General features: G+C 46.0%; 1 protein-coding gene across 9 annotated transcripts in view; it reads right to left on the reverse strand.

Annotated features, from left to right (window-relative positions):
- Positions 1–18,845, reverse strand: part of PCDH15 (protocadherin related 15) — a 532,955-nt gene that overhangs the window by 226,778 nt on the left and 287,332 nt on the right. The gene's annotated exons all lie outside the window — the stretch shown is intronic.

An 18,845-nucleotide genomic window follows, 5' to 3' on the forward strand; every position in this document is an offset into this window, starting at 1 on the left:
TGCTGTCAGTTGGGTGAAATTGCCCTTGAAAAAAAGCAGCCACCGTTTCCCATCTGTCTGCAGAATAAAGAATTAATGAAAGGAAACCCTTAGTCAATTTAAAAATAATGAGCCATCAATATGGAGCTGCTTCAGCTCTATCAAACTGAATTAACGGCTCACGGGGTTTTTTTGTGGGTTTTTTTTTTTTTTGCTTCTGTTTCCTTTTGTTTTTAAGCCTGTTGATACTAAAAGGCAAAAAATCCTAAATTTCACACTTCCCAACCACCCAATTCCTTGTCTGGTTATAAACAGGTAAAATTTACTAACTTAAGTTGGGCTTAATCTCACTAAACCAGGAGTACAACTTTTCAGCACCTTTTTTTGACACCTGAACTCCAAGCAAGCATCAACCATGCCAAGGACTTGGGCAAAACCTGGCACAAGCAAAGGAAGTGCCCGGAGAAGCTGGTTATTATGGGATACTTCTAATTGTACCCCAAGTAAAACCATCTTAAATCCCCCCAGGTGATGGAGGGAACAGCTCCCTGAGGATCCTGGGTGCCAGGGAAGCACAACAATCATCCAGAACAGGCTGTGAGCCCACACAAGGTGTCTTTGGTCCTGTCACCTCACACTGAAGTTTGCATGAGCACTGCACAAAGCAGGCAGAGCCCTACACAAGCTATTTATACACAATTTTATCACCTATTTCTCCTCACCCCCTCCACATTGACCCAGTGAGGCCCAACAAGGTTCATATATTTTGAATTAAGGATGAAAAACACGTCCTGCCAATCCACCTCCTGTGCTGGCATTTACTGGTGCTGAGGAGCTGTTTGTAATCTTGTATTCCAACCACTATCAATTATCATAAAAAGGTTGAAGTCTTCACCTGCTGTTTGATAAATAATGCATGAGAGAGCTTAACAACAGGCAAGAAATAGCACTGCCAGATCTTTAACACTTAATATCCAACCAGCCCTGGTCCCCAGGGACCTGAACAAAAAGCCTGTGCTCCAGGGGCAGAGCCTGGGCAAAGAAAGGTGCTTCACAAGTGCCTTTTACAGAGTTTCACAGATCAAAACCTGTGGTTTGCCTGAGATGTTGTTAATAAAATAACTGGAGTAGCAGCAAGCTGTTTTAACTGGTATCATATGACATTCCAAGGGGGAAAAATAACATCTCAATAATCTGAGAGCTCTGTGAGAACACTGATTAAACAAGGAGGTATTCCCCCATCTTAATGATCCTATGAATTCTATGATTCTAGGAATTCTTCTTAGGGAAATATGTATTTCATTCCACTGTTACCATACTTTTCTATTTAATTTTTTTGTCCTTTCTTTTATTTTTATTTTTTTTTGTTCTCTTCTATTTATTTTTTAAATAGACATCATCATCCTTCAGGCCCACTCTCAAGTTACACTACCAAAGAAAAGCAGCATATCCTTCCCTTTCAGCTCCTCTCAGCCAGAGATCCTTAAAAACCAGAGCCCCCAGTGAGAAAGGTGGAAGGAATGAACACCCATGGTGACAGCACACTTTCAGAAGAAATGCTTTCTTGCCACTGAGATTAATTAAGTGCCTGGAGGGGCTTCAGCAGGAGCATTAATGCTGAACAAAAGCATGAAACAAACCCCATATGGTCGCTTAACACATTTAACATGTTAAAATTTAACACATTAAAACATTATGAGTTGATACTGATGGGATTTGAAAGGGTTTTATAACCTCAGCATCTCATGGCAGGTGCAGGTGAAGCAGGAAATCCCTCCCAGAAACCTGGAGCAAGCACAGGAGGATGAGCCCAACCTGTGGATCCCCAGCAAAGAACTCCCCTGTCCTCCTGCACACACAGCTTAGAGGGAAATGCAGATCCTGGTATTCCCAGGCTGGAAAAACCCAGTGGAACACAGTTGAATGTTGGGGAAAACATAAGATTTTTTAGACCAGAGCTTTGCTTTTACAAGAGAAGTGGGAGAAATTAAGTGCAATCCTTCATGGCCAAGGGAAGGCAAGGACAAGGCAAGGGAAGGAATGCTTCCAAGGACATTCCTGTTGGAGAGATGAGTGCTGACAGCCCACTGGGGCCGTGAGGTCCCACAGAGAAACAGGCTCTCTGGGACAACAGGCTTAATGTATATTATAAAAACATCAAGGGTAAAAAATAAACACCAGAAAATTCTTTAGTAAATAAGTAACAACAAATGGCTTTCATTTACCCAATTTAGAAAGCCAAAAAAAACCCAAACCTTTTCTTTCCCACAAAAACCCAAGGGGGAGAACATGAGTGCATAGAAAACTACACCATAAACATCAACCATTTGGTGACCCTCTTTCCTTCCTTCACTGGGAAACTTCTTATATCTGATATAACTATATCTGATGAGATATAGTTTACAAAAAACTCATTAATTCTAATTCTAAAAGGAAGCAAATTTTGCCTCAAATTAGCTGCTAAAGGATCTGGAACTAGATATATGCCTCTTGTTCTGATACAGCCACCACATCATGGAGTGGTTTGGGTTGGAAAGGACACCCCTCTTGTTCCACCCCCTGCCATGGACACCTTCCACAATCCCAGGTTGCTCCAAGCCCCACCCAACCTGGCCTTGGACATTTCCATGGCTGGATACACCCCAGGAGACTCAAACAAATCCAGAAGGGAATTACCCAGGAGTCTCTGATCTGTGGGGCAAGCAGAGGTAATTCTGGAAAGGGAAATAGATAAAATGTGACCTTTAACAGATAGGAAGAGCAACCCACAGGCCACAAAATTTAGAAAGAAATTAGGACATTCAACAGCTAATTGCAGTGAGGGACCATCATTCTCAAAAGAATCCCCAAAGAGACTCAGTAAGATTTTTGTAAACAAATGAGACACAAATGTGTTAACAGAGGGAACAAACAGGTGAAAATCACAGATCATTAATGCTGGAAGATACCTCTGAGACCTTTGAGCTGAACCCTTAAAATCAGCACCGCCAAGGCCACCACTAACCCATGTCCCCAAGTGTCACATCCACGCAGCTGCAACATTCCTCTGGGGATGGGTGGATTTGCCACTGCCCTGGACAGCTGTGCTGGGGCTGGACAATCCTTTCAGGGAGGAGTTTTCCCAATACCCAACCTCAATACAGGCACAGCTTGAGGCCATTACCCCATATCCTGTCCCTGTTCCCTCCCTGGCTGCCCCCTCATGTCAGGGAGTTGAGGAGAGCAAGAAGGTGCCCCTGAGCTGTCTTCTCCTCCGCATCAGACTTGAGGATTATCCACCAGAGAGGGGAAGAAAGCCCATGGGACACATCTCAGGCCAGCACTGCATTCTCTCCCCCAGCCTTTTGTATGCTGGCAGGAATTATTGGGAAGACTTGGATGCATCAAACAGAGGGTGCGGAGCTGCATGTGAGGGGAAATGGCATTAATAACCAAGGAAAAAAGAAAAAAAAAGTAAAAGAAACAAAAATTATCAAAACACACAGACACACTTGAAAAGTGACATGGTTCTCCCTGCTGCAGCTTTCTTCAGGGATGCCCTTTCTAAAAACTATTAATTCCTTGCATGGAAGATAATTTGTCACTGAACTGCTTTTTTAAACTTCACCTGTTGTGAAAGTGACAAAATAATAGGCCCAACATGAATGCTCAGCAGTGCATTTCAGAAGCAACATGTGCCAGGTTTTTCATTGGGCTCATAAACCATCCTGAGAAATAAAATTTTATGCCTAGTAGCAGCAATGTATAATTATTCTTCTGAAAAGAACTAATACATATTTCAGCAAAAACTTGGTAAAATATTCATGGAATCAGGGAATGGTTCAGGTTGGAAAGGAACTCAAAGATAATGTAGTTCCATCCCCTGCCTTGGGCAGAGACACCTTCCACTATCCCAGGCTGCTCCAAGCCCCAAAGTCCAACCTGGCCTTGGGCACTTCCAGGGATCCAGGGGCAGCCACAGCTGCTCTGGGCACCCTGTGCCAGGGCCTGCCCACCCTGCCAGGGAACAATTCCTTCCCAATATCCCATCTATCCCTGCCCTCTGGCACTGGGAAGCCATTCCCTGTGTCCTGTCCCTCCATCCCTTTTCCCCAGTCCCTCTCCAGCTCTCCTGGAGCCCCTTTAGGCACTGGCAGGTGCTCTGAGGTGTCCCTGGAGCCTTCTCTTCTCCAGGTGAGCACCCCAAGCTCGCCTAGCCTTGCTGCAGAGGAGAGCAGCAGCTCCATGGTGCCCCCTGGCCTCTCTCCAGCAGCTCCAGGTCCCTCCTGTGCTGGGCCCCAGGGCTGGGGCAGCTCTGCAGGTGGGGTCTCACCTGAGCACAGGGACAGAGGGGCAGAATCCCCCCCTCCCCTGCTGCCCACGCTGGGGCTCAGCCCAGGGCATGGGGGGGCTCTGGGTCCCAGCTCTCACCCCCAGCACCCCCAGGTCCTCCTCCAGGGCTGCTCCAGCTGCTCATCCCCAGCCTGGATTGATCACAGGGGCTGCCCTCATCCCAGTGTAGAATCATCACTTGGCCTTGGTTAAATGAAGGACCATTTGCCCCTCCAGACAACTACCTCAAACATCTCCAGAAAAAAATGAGCTTATCAGAAAGAGAAAATGATCCCTAAGATTGAGGTAATGGTATAACTTAGAGATAGCCATAAGATCCAGACTTAATGATTTATTTTAATCAGGCTCTATGTTCCTAAACAATTGTGTCAATAGGATAAAAATGTGGAATAGTAGAGTGATGATGAAAAATGACAGTTGAATAAAGGAGAAAAAATCTCTCAGAGCCACGGAGCAGAACATTTGGCTTGATTAGCATGACTTTGAAAATCTAAAAGGATACAAGGAGCTTTCACATGAGACTGTGTAACAAAATAAACCAACAAATGTAATTTATGTTTCAGCCAAGTAGGGCTTTGAAATCCATCAATTTTTTTGAATTATTTTACTGTTCCAAGCACTCTGCTGTTCAAAACAAGCAATAACTTAAGTGTGATTCTTATTAGTGATTCAAAGTTGGAATAAAGAGAAAAACTCTGATGTTTTGGAGCAATCTGCTTAAAAACACAGGGAATATGAGAGAGAAACATATTATCCATGAATTACTAAGCAGTTATCCACCATTTTAAGATCAACATAAAATTAGTGCAATTAAAGAAAGCTGGGACATAACCATTATAAAGCATTTTCCCCCATGTTTTCTCCTTCCCCTCCCCCTTTTTTTGGGGAAGAGTTTGAAGGGTTATGAAAACATTGAGGACAGCTCATTAATCACCTGGTCCAGATCCATGCTCCCAGTGCCACATCCAGACACATGTTGAAGAATGGGAAATGTAAAGCCATACCTGCTCACCCAGGTGTGAAAAGAGACTGGGGTTATATCATCGCTTTAAATGGAAATTTAGGTGAGGTTTCCTTGGAAGGAAGTAATTTTTCAAAAGCATGCCTGGCTTACAGAAAGCATCTCAGAAAAGTAATGGAAATTTTGTCCTGGGGGACAAACTTCCCAAGATTCTCAGGCACCTCCCAAAGAGATGCAGAATCTCAGGATGGCTCAGGCTGAAAGGAGCACAGTGCCACCTCCCTGCTCCAGCAAGGCCATCCCGGAGCACAGGGCACAGCATTGCGTTCAGATGGGTCTGGAATATCCCCAGGGAGGAGACCCCACAGCCTCTCTGGACATGGAACAGACTCTGCTCTGGGGGCCCAGCAATGGCACCAGAAGAATGGACAGGAACTGATGCCCAGGAAGTTCCACCTGAACACAAGGATGAACTTCTGCCCTGTACAGGTACCACAATGACTCAGCTTCTCACTTTCAGGATCTTCTATCAATTCTTTATATCCCTGTTGTGCTCCAGAGGGAAGCAGGGAGAGGCCCACCCTCTCCCTGGACACCACCCTTTGCATCCTGCTCACTGAGTACTGCAACAGGACTTGCATGCAAACCTTCCCTCTTCCAGCACTTCCACAGCCCTTTGGCATGTCTCATTTTTAGTGTAGTTTTGTCCATTTCAATCAAACACCTCCTTTCCCAACAAGAGAAGGTGGGGAATTCTTTTGACAAAGAGACAGAGAAGGAGACCAGTTTGGGGGGTCCATCACATTGATGTGTCTCCTGGTGTTAACTGGACTTGGAAAATAACTGACATGGCTCCAATCATTCAGATGGGATATTGGAAAGAAACTCTTCCCTGGGAGGGTGGGCAGACCCTGGCACAGGGTGCCCAAAGGAGCTGTGGCTGCCCCTGGATCCCAAGGCCAGGCTGGACAGGACTTGGAGCCACCTGGGATAGTGGAAAGTGGATGCACATGGCAGACGGTGGGACTGGATGGGCGTTAAGGTCCCTTCAAACACAAACCAGTCTGGGATTCCTACACAGGACTCAGCTGAGCAAAGGTGAATTTTGAGAGCTGAGTTGTCTCAGCAGAGCCCCAGCAGGTCCAAAAAGCAGATTCCTGACTGAGCAGCTCCTGCATCCAAGAACCAGTAAAGCTGTGAATTTTGGAAAGACAGCACCTGCCCAGAGAGCTCACCAGAGCTGAGAGATGAAGGACAAATGGATTCTGAGCTGCAGGGTAAGAACTGCGTAGTTTGATAAAGAATTCACATAAAAGACCATTCCTCAGGAAGCAGAAGATCCATTTTCTCTGACATCAGTGTCACACCTTTGCTAATGGCACGAGAGGAAACCTGAGCTTTCAGAACTGGAACAGCTCCGTGGGAATCATTGCCATGGGACAACAGACCCAGGCTGACCTTTCCTGGGAGCTGCTTGGAGCAGCCTCGCCCAGACTTACCAACCCTGCTTTGGGCTCTGCTTTACACCCCAAAATTAAAGCAATACCGAAACACTTGGAAAGCACATTGCAGTTCTGGGCACCAATCACAACCATCATCTCCCTGGAGCAAAACTGATTTTAAAAAGCCTTAAAATGTATCAGATCCTCCGATTATTGCACTGCTTTACTGGGACTGAGAAGACAATCAAAAAGCATCTCTACTGAAACAACATTTGATGTTGCAAAACTATATGGAAGAAATAATTAGAGGAACTAATGAAGCTCTTTATTGGCAAAGGTAATAGACAACCTGGGAATATGAATGGATCACGTACCATAATTTGAATAATTTATTCTGACTACTCAAACTGTCATAGATGAGCTGTTCAGAAAAATTCCAGTCACTCTGAGGAGAATTTCCAGTAAAAAAGGAAATCCCAACACATTTTGAAAAGGCCTTGGCATTACAGAGCAGAATTGTGATCCACAACAGTTACCGCTACCTCAAAATGGAGTTAATTATTAATTTTTGCCACTGAAACATCACTTCTGTCTCTCATCCCTGAAGTTAATTTAAGGACCTCTGCTCCACCTCTCCCAAGTGCACCAACAACAGGGTAGCATATTTGTCCAGACAGCTGACAGTACAAAAATGATTAAATATTGCCAACTCTATCCCTATTTTCTACCCTTAAGAATTAATCAGTTTCTAAAAGGACAACTTTTTCTACTGCTTCCATCCCAAATTAGCTTCTGCTTTTTGAAACTTTGCTTTTATGTTTTTTAAGACAAAATTTAAGAAAAATAACTGAAAGAGAAGAATTGCAGAGAGCTTTATCAATAGCTCTGCTGAAGTCCCAACCACTGCTGATGTGCTGATAAAGAGAAGTAGAATAATATAGCAATTCATTTTACAGCTTCCTCAGTCTTTACACATTTGTCCTACATGAAGAACATGAGAATTTAAATCCATTGCATCAAAACAGCATTAGACACCAAACTGATTCATTACTTCCCAATGAAATCCTTAATACACGTATCTGGAGAACACATCATTTCGAAGCAAAAATGAACAAACAGGCTGGAATGGAACAAAAATAATTTCCATAAATTTTGTCCTCTTTTTGCATCTCATGAATTTAAAAACGAAATCAAATTGTCAGGAAAGAACTAATACTTCCTCGTGCACGTTTTAATTGAAGCACCTGGAGGCAGAGTTGAGAAGCAACACCTATGAGCTGCTGACATGAAAAATGGGGAAAAAACATAAACAGAAGCTACACAAAAATAAAAATATTCCATATTTCATCACACTGAAGTAATTTATTAGCTGAGTGTCCTGAGTTGCAGTATATTCTATCACCATCCTCATGTACTGTTGAAACCAGGTGAGGCAGTGCTCCCTGCCTCCCCCCCCCCCCCCCCCCGGGCTACCTTCTGTTAATGGGCCCATCAATGCCCTGCCCCATGACTCATAGATAACTTCCCCCTGTATTGTCCCCTGTTAATGGGCCCACCACTGCCTTGCTGCATGACTCAGAGATAACTTCCTCCTGGACTGTTTTCTGTTAATGGCTCATCAAGGCCTTATCTCATGACTCACCATCCCATTGTGAGATGCTCCTCCCCGAGGGAGGAGCCAAGCATTCCATACTGGATATAAGCTGAGAATTCGAACACCACAGCTGCCCTTACCTACGGGACTTCCAGAGGACAAGAGCTACTGCTGGACTTTCAGCTGAAGACCAGACCCCCTTTCTTCCAGAAGATCACGCTTCAACAAGACCACCTCATCTAGACGACTACCATCACCCTAACAGAGTTCCAGGCTGTATTCTGACTCTGTCAGTGTTTTTGATATTATTGCATTTATTCTTTTTATCATTTTCCTATTAAATTATAATTCTGACTTGCGATCTCTCACTGGTTTGATTTCAAACTAGTACATATTTTGGCGCCCAACGTGGGGCATTAACCTGAGAGAAAGTCAGAATTGCAATTTCATATTAACAGAAACCTATCCACCATGGTGGTTGGCTTGTCTATATGGGTACTGTATCTTGCTCTCTATATTTTCCCTCACATGGAGAACTACTTGCCTGTTGTATTGCTCCTGTTGAGACCAGGGAATGGTATGAGAATTGCTTTATTGGTTTATTATGCTTATGGCATGATAACCTGTGAGGCAATGAATACCATTCGGAATATATACTCAATTTTGTTTGCTTGTCCTAGTCTGGGCTGCTACATCTGGGACCTTCTCAACAATCGCACCCTGCCCTTGGTGGGAAGAGTGGAGAGTGGTTTCTTCCAGCCTTTCAGGTCAGGCACAGCAGTTTTTAAAAATATTGAGTTCTCTCTGGATGCCAAGGACAGCCTAGTCTTGCTGTTTTGTTTTCTCTGCATGGCCTGCACCATGTACACCATGCTTAGAAACAAAGCACTGTTTGGTGTGGTACAGCGTCTTCTTGAGGAGGAAGAGAAAAGAACCAAGAGCAGAGCAACAGCATCCATGACCACACAGACTGCCACAGAGGAGAAAGGAACCAAGAGCAAAGCCACAGCGTCCGTGTCTACGCAGACTGCCACAGAGGAGAAAGAAACCAAGAGCAAAGCAACAGCATCCGTGTCCACTCAGACTGCCACAGAGGAGAAAGGAACCAAGAGCAAAACAACAGCGTCCATGTCTACGCAGACTACCACAGAGGAGAAAGGAACCAAAAGGGCCATGAGCACCTCCACACAAACAGTCACCGAACCAGAGCAGCCTAAACCGGTAGAAGTTGCCCCCATTCAGAAAAAGAAATCAAAAAGCAAATCAGTCCGCATAGTGACTGATGAGGGTGAGGCAGGACCTTCACACGCAGCGGAGGAGACAGAACCAGAGATTATCACTCGCTCTCTATCCCTAGGTGAGCTGCGTGACCTGCGGAGGGAATTCACCCGCCAGACGAACGAGTCCATCCTAACCTGGCTGCTCCGCATCTGGGACGCTGCAGCAAACGACACCATCCTGGATGGAAGTGAGGCCAGGCAACTGGGATCGCTGTCCCGGGATGTGGTCATTGACCAGGGGATTGGGAGAACCCAAGAAACTCTCAGCCTCTGGAGGCGACTGCTGACAAGTGTAAGGGACAGATACCTCTGCAAAGAAGACCTCCAGGTGCACCAGGGAAAATGGAGCACAATGGAACAGGGTATCCGATGCCTGAGGGAGTTGGCTGTGCTGGAGATCATTTTTGCAGAAGATGAGAGATTTCCTAAGAGCCCAGATGGTGTCCAGTGCACGTCACAGATGTGGCTGAGATTTGCACGGCTTGGACCAGAGATGTACTCCCGTTACCTGGCAACACTGCAATGGAGGGAAGGTGAGGACAGGGTGGGTGTCCTGGCCAATAAACTAAGAATCTACGAGGACACTGTCACTGCCCCGTTTCGCACCCATGTCTCATCTGTGGAAACAAGGCTGGCTGAGCAAGTCCGGAGCTTGATTGAAGAGGGCCATCAGAAACTAAAAAAGGAACTTAAGGAAGAAATTTACCACGTCTCCCCAGAACCAACAAGAGTCTCTGCTATTAAGAGTAGGCATTCCCCAGCCAGGGAGAAAGGATACACTCCACGAGGTAACCTCTGGTTTTTTCTCCAGGAGCATGGAGAAGACATGAGGAAGTGGGATGGAAAACCCACCTCCTCCTTAGCAGCCCGGGTACGTGAACTAAAAAGAGGGACAACTACCACAAGGAGCTCATCTAGAGCCAGCGCCGCTCCGGTCTCTCGTGGCCAGAACATCAGAAGGTATAGAAATGATGATATGAGTGATCCTCTTGAAGGGACATCAAGAGCATATTCACCGGAGGAGAGCAACGTGCACCATGACCAGGATTAGAGGGTCCCTGCCTCTAGCCAGGTAGAGGAGAGGGACAACCGGATCTATTGGACAGTGTGGATCCGATGGCCTGGCACATCTGACCCACAAAGATATACGGCTTTGGTTGATACCGGCGCTCAATGCACTCTAATGCCATCAAGGTATGTGGGAGCAGAACCCATTTCTATTTCTGGGGTGACAGGGGGATCCCAGGAGCTCACGGTACTGGAAGCTGAAGTGAGTTTAACTGGGAATGAGTGGCAGAAACATCCCATCGTGACTGGTCCAGAGGCCCCATGCATCCTCGGCATAGATTACCTCAGGAACGGGTACTTCAAAGACCCAAAAGGTTATCGCTGGGCTTTTGGGATAGCTGCTCTAGAGACAGAAGGCATCAGACAACTGAGTACCTTGCCTGGTCTCTCAGACAACCCTTCTGCTGTGGGACTACTGAGAGTTGAAGAACAACAGGTACCAATTGCCAGAGCAACAGTGCACCGTCGGCAATACCGCACCGACAGAGACTCTGTGGTCCCCATCCATACGATGATTCGTGAGCTGGAGAGCCAAGGGGTGGTCAGCAAGGCTCGTTCACCCTTTAACAGCCCCATATGGCCAGTGCGTAAATCCAGTGGAAAATGGAGACTGACGGTGAATTACCGTGGACTGAATGAAGTCACGCCACCACTGAGTGCAGCCGTACCAGACATGCTGGAGCTTCAGTATGAGCTGGAATCCAAGGCAGCAAAGTGGTACGCGACCATTGATATTGCAAATGCGTTTTTCTCCATTCCTCTGGCAGCAGAGTGCAGGCCTCAGTTTGCCTTCACCTGGAGGGGTGTGCAGTATACCTGGAACCGATTGCCCCAAGGGTGGAAGCACAGTCCTACTATCTGCCATGGACTGATCCAGACTGTGCTAGAAAAGGGTGAGGCTCCAGAACACCTGCAGTACATTGATGACATCATTGTGTGGGGGAACACGGCAGCAGAAGTATTTGAGAAGGGACAGAAGATCATCCAGATTCTCCTGAAGGCTGGTTTTGCCATCAAGAGGAGCAAAGTCAAGGGACCTGCCCGAGAGATCCAGTTCCTGAGGGTAAAGTGGCAAGATGGACGGCGTCAGATTCCCACTGAAGTCATCAATAAGATCACTGCGATGTCTCCACCGACCAACAAGAAAGAAACACAAGCTTTCCTAGGTGCCATAGGCTTTTGGAGAATGCACATTCCTGAATATAGCCAGATTGTGAGCCCTCTCTACCTGGTTACCCGCAAGAAGAACAATTTCCATTGGGGCCCTGAACAACAACAAGCTTTCGCCCAGATCAAGCAGGAAATCGCTCATGCGGTAGCCCTTGGTCCAGTCAGAACGGGGCCAGAAGTGAAAAACGTGCTCTACTCTGCAGCCGGGAACAATGGTCTGTCCTGGAGCCTTTGGCAGAAGGTGCCTGGTGAGACTCGGGGTCGACCACTGGGATTCTGGAGCCGAAGCTACAGAAGATCCGAGGCCAACTACACCCCAACAGAGAAGGAAATTTTGGCCGCCTATGAAAGAGTCCAAGCTGCCTCAGAAGTCATTAGTACTGAAGCGCAGCTGCTTCTGGCACCCCGACTGCCGGTGCTGGGGTGGATGTTCAAGGGAAAGATTCCTTCCACGCATCATGCCACCGATGCTACTTGGAGCAAATAGATTGCCCTCATTACACAGCGTGCCCGTATTAGAAACCTGAACCGCCCTAGGATTCTGGAAATTATAACAAACTGGCCTGAAGGTGAGACTTTTGGATTATCTTCTGAAGAAGAGGAGCAAGTGACACGTGCTGAAGAAGCCCCACCATATAATGAACTACCAGAGAGTGAAAGACGATATGCCCTCTTCACCGATAGTTCCTGCCGAATTGTAAGCACTAACCGGAAATGGAAAGCTGCTGTATGGAGCCCCACACGACGAGTTGCACAAGCTACCGAGGGAGAGGGTGGATCGAGTCAGGTCGCAGAACTTAAAGCTGTCCAGCTGGCTTTAGATATTGCTGAAAGAGAGAAGTGGCCGAGGCTCTATCTCTACACTGACTCCTGGATGGTAGCTAATGCTCTGTGGAGATGGCTGGATCGATGGAGAAAAACCAACTGGCAGCGCAGAGGGAAACCCATCTGAGCCGCTGAGATTTGGCAGGACATCGCCGCTCGGGTGGAGAAGCTGATCGTGAAGGTTCGACACGTAGATGCTCATATACCCAAAAGTCGGGCTAATGAAGAGCACCGTAACAATGAGCAGGTGGATCGAGCTGCCAAGGTGAAAATATCACAGGTGGATCTGGACTGGCAGCACAAGGGAGAATTATTTTTAGCTCGTTGAGCCCATGATGCCTCTGGTCATCAGGGACGAGATGCAACGTACCGATGAGCTCGTGAGCGAGGGGTAGACCTTACTATAGACAGCATCTCACAGGTTATCCACAACTGCGAAACCTGCGCTGCAATCAAACAGGCCAAACGGGTAAAGCCTCTGTGGTACAGTGGAAGATAGTCCAAGTACAAGTATGAAGAAGCCTAGCAAATTGACTACATCACCCTTCCCCAAACCCGCCAAGGCAAGCGCTACGTGTTGACCATGGTGGAAGCAACCACTGGATGGCTGGAGACATACCCTGTGCCTCATGCTACTGCCCGGAACACCATCTTGAGCCTGGAAAAGCAAGTCCTTTAGAGACATAGCACCCCTGAGAGAATCGAGTCAGACAACGGGACGCATTTCAAGAACAGCCTCGTAAGTACTTGGGCCAGAAAACATAGAATTGAATGGATCTATCATATCCCTTATCATGCACCAGCTGCTGGGAAAGTTGAACGGTGCAATGGACTACTCAAGACTACCCTAAAAACACTTAGTAGAAGAACCTTCAAAAATTGAGAAGTGAACTTAGCAAAGGCCACCTGGATGGTTAACACCAGAAGATCCATCAATCGAGCTAGTCCTGCCCAGTCTGAACCCTTGCACACAGTGGATAGAGATAAAGTCCCTGTAGTACACATGAGAGGTATGTTAGGAAAGACTGTTTGAATTAATCCCACCTCAGGCAAGAGCAAACCTATCCGTGAGATTGTCTTCGCTCAAGGACCTAGTTGCACTTGGTAAGTAATGCGAAAAGATGGAGAAACCCGATGTGTGCCACAAGGAGACCTCATTTTAAGTGAGAACTGTGTGTAAAGTTCCATTGTATATATATATATATATGTGTGTGTGTGTGTGTGTAGAGTTTAAGGAAAGTACTGATTTGGAATTATGTAGATGGTAATAGAATAAGGGGTGGATTATGTCCTGAGTTGCAGTATATTCTATCACCATCCTCATGTACTGTTGAAACCAGGTGAGGCAGTGCTCCCTGCCTCCCCCCCCCCCCCCCGGGCTACCTTCTGTTAATGGGCCCATCAATGCCCTGCCCCATGACTCATAGATAACTTCCCCCTGTATTGTCCCCTGTTAATGGGCCCACCACTGCCTTGCTGCATGACTCAGAGATAACTTCCTCCTGGACTGTTTTCTGTTAATAACTCATCAAGGCCTTATCTCATGACTCACCATCCCATTGTGAGATGCTCCTCCCCGAGGGAGGAGCCAAGCATTCCATACTGGATATAAGCTGAGAATTCGAACACCACAGCTGCCCTTACCTACGGGACTTCCAGAGGACAAGAGCTACTGCTGGACTTTCAGCTGAAGACCAGACCCCCTTTCTTCCAGAAGATCACGCTTCAACAAGACCACCTCATCTAGACGACTACCATCACCCTAACAGAGTTCCAGGCTGTATTCTGACTCTGTCAGTGTTTTTGATATTATTGCATTTATTCTTTTTATCATTTTCCTATTAAATTATAATTCTGACTTGCGATCTCTCACTGGTTTGATTTCAAACTAGTACACTGAGTAAATTATGGAGGAAATTGTGGAGAGTTCTTGGACCAGAGCATTTAGGAAAATAAACAAAGTCAACTACAGTTGGGTGTCTCTTGATTCCTTGGCACCTGCACCCTATCACAGGCTTCCCACCCCCAGCCAGGGAGGCAGCATCAGGAAGTCCTGCTGCAGAAACATTCCTGGATTGTTCATTGTTGCCAGAGGATTTCCATGGCCCAATTTAACCCCTTTCTCCAAGTCTAACCAGCACACTCCTAAATAGCACAGGAATGCTTTGAACAATCCAAACCTAGAGCCAGTACTTCTCAGCACCACAAAGTCTGGGTTGGAAGGCACCTGAAAGCTGATTTAGTTCCACCCTTGCCATGGCAGGGACACACTTCTACTACCTGCTCCAAGCCCCAAAGTCCAACCTGGCCTTGGACACTTGCAGGGATCCAGGGGCAGCCACAGCTGCTCTGGGCACCCTGTGCCAGGGCCTGCCCACCCTCCCAGGGAACAATTCCTTCTCAACATCCATTCTAAATTTCCCCTCTGCCACTCTGAAGCCATTCCCTGTGTCCTGTCCCTCCATCCCTTGTCCCCAGTCCCTCTCCAGCTCTCCTGGAGCCCCTTTAGGCCCTGGAAGTGGCTCTGAGCTCTCCCTGGAGCCTTCTCTTCTCCAGGTGAGCACCCCCAGCTCTCCCAGGCTGGCTCCAGAGCAGAGCGGTAGCTCCATGGCATCCCCTGGCCTCTCTCCAGCAGCTCCAGGTCCCTCCTGTGCTGGGCCCCAGGGCTGGGGCAGCTCTGCAGGTGGGGTCTCACCTGAGCACAGGGACAGAGGGGCAGAATCCCCCCCTCCCCTGCTGCCCACACTGGGGCTCAGCCCAGGGCATGGGGGGGCTTCTAGGGGCCAGGCCATGACCAGCTGTCACCCACAGCACTAGCAGGTCCTTATCCTTTTAGAGCAACATCCACAGGAAACCTCCAGGCTCCCAAAAGAGCCCAGGGATGAGCCAATGGAGCAGACCTGCACAGCCCTGTGACATAGTACAGTGTTCACCTCCCAGCAGCAGCCACATGGGGCACATGAATCAATACAAATCCAATCCTTCTGTTAGAATTTGTCCAGAGCATTCCACAAGGGTAACAGCTTCTGACAGAAGTTACTCAATCTGGTAGCTATTAGATCTAATGGATCACCTCTCTTCCTATATAAAAACACAAAGCTGGAATAAACTCCACAGAGTCAGGCCTAATTTGAGTAGATGTTATTATGGGCCTGGGCCCGATCCAGCTCAGATTTGTACTGCTGGCTAATCTAGTATTTCAAACCTGGAATTAATGACCACAGAACAGCATCATCACCCAGAGATTCAGCAAAATACTGCTGAGACTCATCACTAAAATCACATCATCACCCTCGACTGCACCCTGAGCTGAATGTCCAGACTGGCCCTAGACCCTCTGCCTACAAGTGGCCAGATTAAATCCAAGGTTTATTTATTGTCTGCAATACCTTAGATCTGCATACCACACCACACCTCCATTGCCAGACAAACCAGATCCCAGGTTCGTGAAGACAAATTTGAAAAGGACGATCAAAAGCTGACCAAAATCATTCATAAACACTTTAGGCAGCTGTAAGATTGTCTAAACATGTGGGGAAAATCTATGTGTGGGCAGAGAGGCATAAAGACAATGGCATGAACTAGATTAAAAATCAACTGAAGCACTTTCTCCCTTGAAACATTTCACAGGAATGATAACAACATATAAACTAATAATTTGAATTTTTTTCAATTATAGAAACACTACAATACATATAAAAGCAAAATGCAGAGTCTTCAAAGTGCCTTCATGGGAAAAATAAGAAAAATCAAGACAAAATCACAGTTTGGTGTCTTTTTAGACTTACACATGCATTGCAAACTTGGGAAATGCTGTTATCAGAATCCCTTGAAATGGTAAAACTGATGACTTTCCTTCATACAGCTGATTTGTGAATGATAGGAAGCAATAGGAGAAAATATTTTTATTTAAAATTAAAGAGTGAGATGCTCATGAAGGCAATACAAGAATATAATGGAATCATTTAGGTGGAAAAGTCCTCCAAGGCTGAAGCACCTTCAAGCCATTAATTCATCTTCCTGAAACAGGAGGAAAAAGTAGGAAATGAACATGGAGCCACAGCTTTTAAGGAATGCATTTCTTGATACACCTGTGCTCAGCCACAGCAACCTTCCAAGTTGATTTTACTAAACAACTTCTCCCCTTAGCCAAAATGCCTGGGATAGGAGGACTCTTCCTTCTTTAGGGCTAATTAGTTCAATTCCAGCCTGCCCTGGTGGTCACTGAACCTTTAATTCAGTAATAAATATTCAGAGGCATCACTCCCCATCCTTATCAGCACACCTAAGACCAACTCTGGAGGGAGGCTACAGATTTTGTGGCTCTGGGGACACTTTCTTCAATCCTTGTCGATTGTCCCTGAAAACCAAGTTAAACCAGTTTGGACCAGCATGGAAATCATCAATGTGCCTCAGCAATGAGGTCTGTTCTTCCAGCATTAAATATAAAAAACTTGCAAATAAATTGGTCCAACAGAATTAGGGGGGAAAAACCCCACAGCTTTGTTTCCTTCATTTTTGTGCCCTATTTCCCATGAGTCCCTCCCCACAGGGGGTTATGGGAGGGGATTTGTAGCACGATCACACATCCTCTGCCTCCCCAGGTAGGCAGGCTGATGAAAGGCTACTGCTGGGAGAATAAGAAGATAAAAGTGGAAAAATAACACCCACCTACAGCCATGGAAGCTGCACTTCCTTGTGTCAGACATCCCCAAGGAACATGGAGGAAAGAGAGCGGGAGGTTTTGGGATTTGTTCCCATTATTCATTAGAGCACTCACACCATCATAAGGGAAATGGGGAGAAAAAAACCCACCAAAATAAAATCTAACCACACCAGCACTGACTGATTTTTCTAGGATGGGAAATAACACAAAGCATTCCTAACTGGAAATGTCCTTTCCCAATAGCGCACTTTCCATCAAAAACCCTGCCCTAAGATTCAAAGCTCTTGAGAATTTCAGGCTGTTCATCTGAAAGGAAAAAGCAAAGATGGCTCCACATGTAGGCCTCCAAAAACTTGGGGTACACTGGCAATGAGAAAGTCTGACCTAGAAATAAGGCTTATCCAGTCTTTAAAACAAGTCTCAAATCCAGTAATTAAATAAAAATAAATCCATGGGCGGAAGTAACTCTCTGCCTATAAAAATCATCCAGAAAAATTCAGTTTTGCTGTTAATATGATCTGAAACACTATCACCCAATTCAGTTCAACACAGGGAAAAATCATAAAATAATTCATTTACTCCTTAAGAAAGGTCACATTCACTCCTTCCAGGATTGCTCACATGAGCACAATTATAATGTAATTTACTATTGTACCTAAATTACTTGGTATAGAGAGATATTCATCCCATGGTGGGAAACTGTCAAATCTTAACATCTCTGCTGATCTCAAGAAGATCTTTAAAGGTCAGGCACGGTACCTATGTGCCTGACTATGAAAACAAGCAACAGTTATTTGAGAAAATGTTTTTATTCTGTGAGATTTGCTGGTCTCTGACTTCCTGTGAATTAGGAATGATTGAGCTCAATGTGCCATGGCACAATGGAACTAAATATCTATTTCTAAAGAATAGGATTTTCTGTTTATTGCCAGAACACGATGACAATATGCAATGATGGAATGAAAAGTCCCAGCCACTGTTTTCAGATCTTCATCCCAAAACCTGAGAAAAGCCATTCCAACTTCAACAACAGACCCTTGGAAGTAACAGTGCCATGCAAGAACTAAAATAAGGATGGGATTTCACACTTTAAGTGAGCTAGAGGCATATTTGTATAGGCTAGAACAAAGTCAGTTGGATTTTTATTTCTGCATCTCTTGGAAATCCCAATATAAAGTTCGGTCACTAGAAATGTAGAACAACATGCATTCATTATTAACTTTCACATCACAGACCGAGTTAGGTTGGAAGGGGCCTCAAAGCTCATCTCATTCCAGTTCCTTTGCTGTGGACTGAGACACCTCTGACTAGGTCAGGCTGCTCCAAGACCTGTTGAGCCTGGCCTTGGACACTTGCAGGGATGAGGAGTCCACAACTTCAACCTCTCTTTCTAAAGGTTTTCACAGGGTTTTTTGGATGGCAAAGTTGGTTTGGATTAATTTATAACCCCTTGCTGTTAGTACAGATTTATTTCTAACGAGTAGGAAGGATTAAAGGCTGCAAGAGACAAGCTCTGGCAGCCAAAATA

This window comes from Cyanistes caeruleus, chromosome 8 (assembly GCF_971803275.1).
Source record: "Cyanistes caeruleus chromosome 8, bCyaCae1.hap1.1, whole genome shotgun sequence".
Lineage (NCBI taxonomy): Eukaryota > Metazoa > Chordata > Aves > Passeriformes > Paridae > Cyanistes > Cyanistes caeruleus.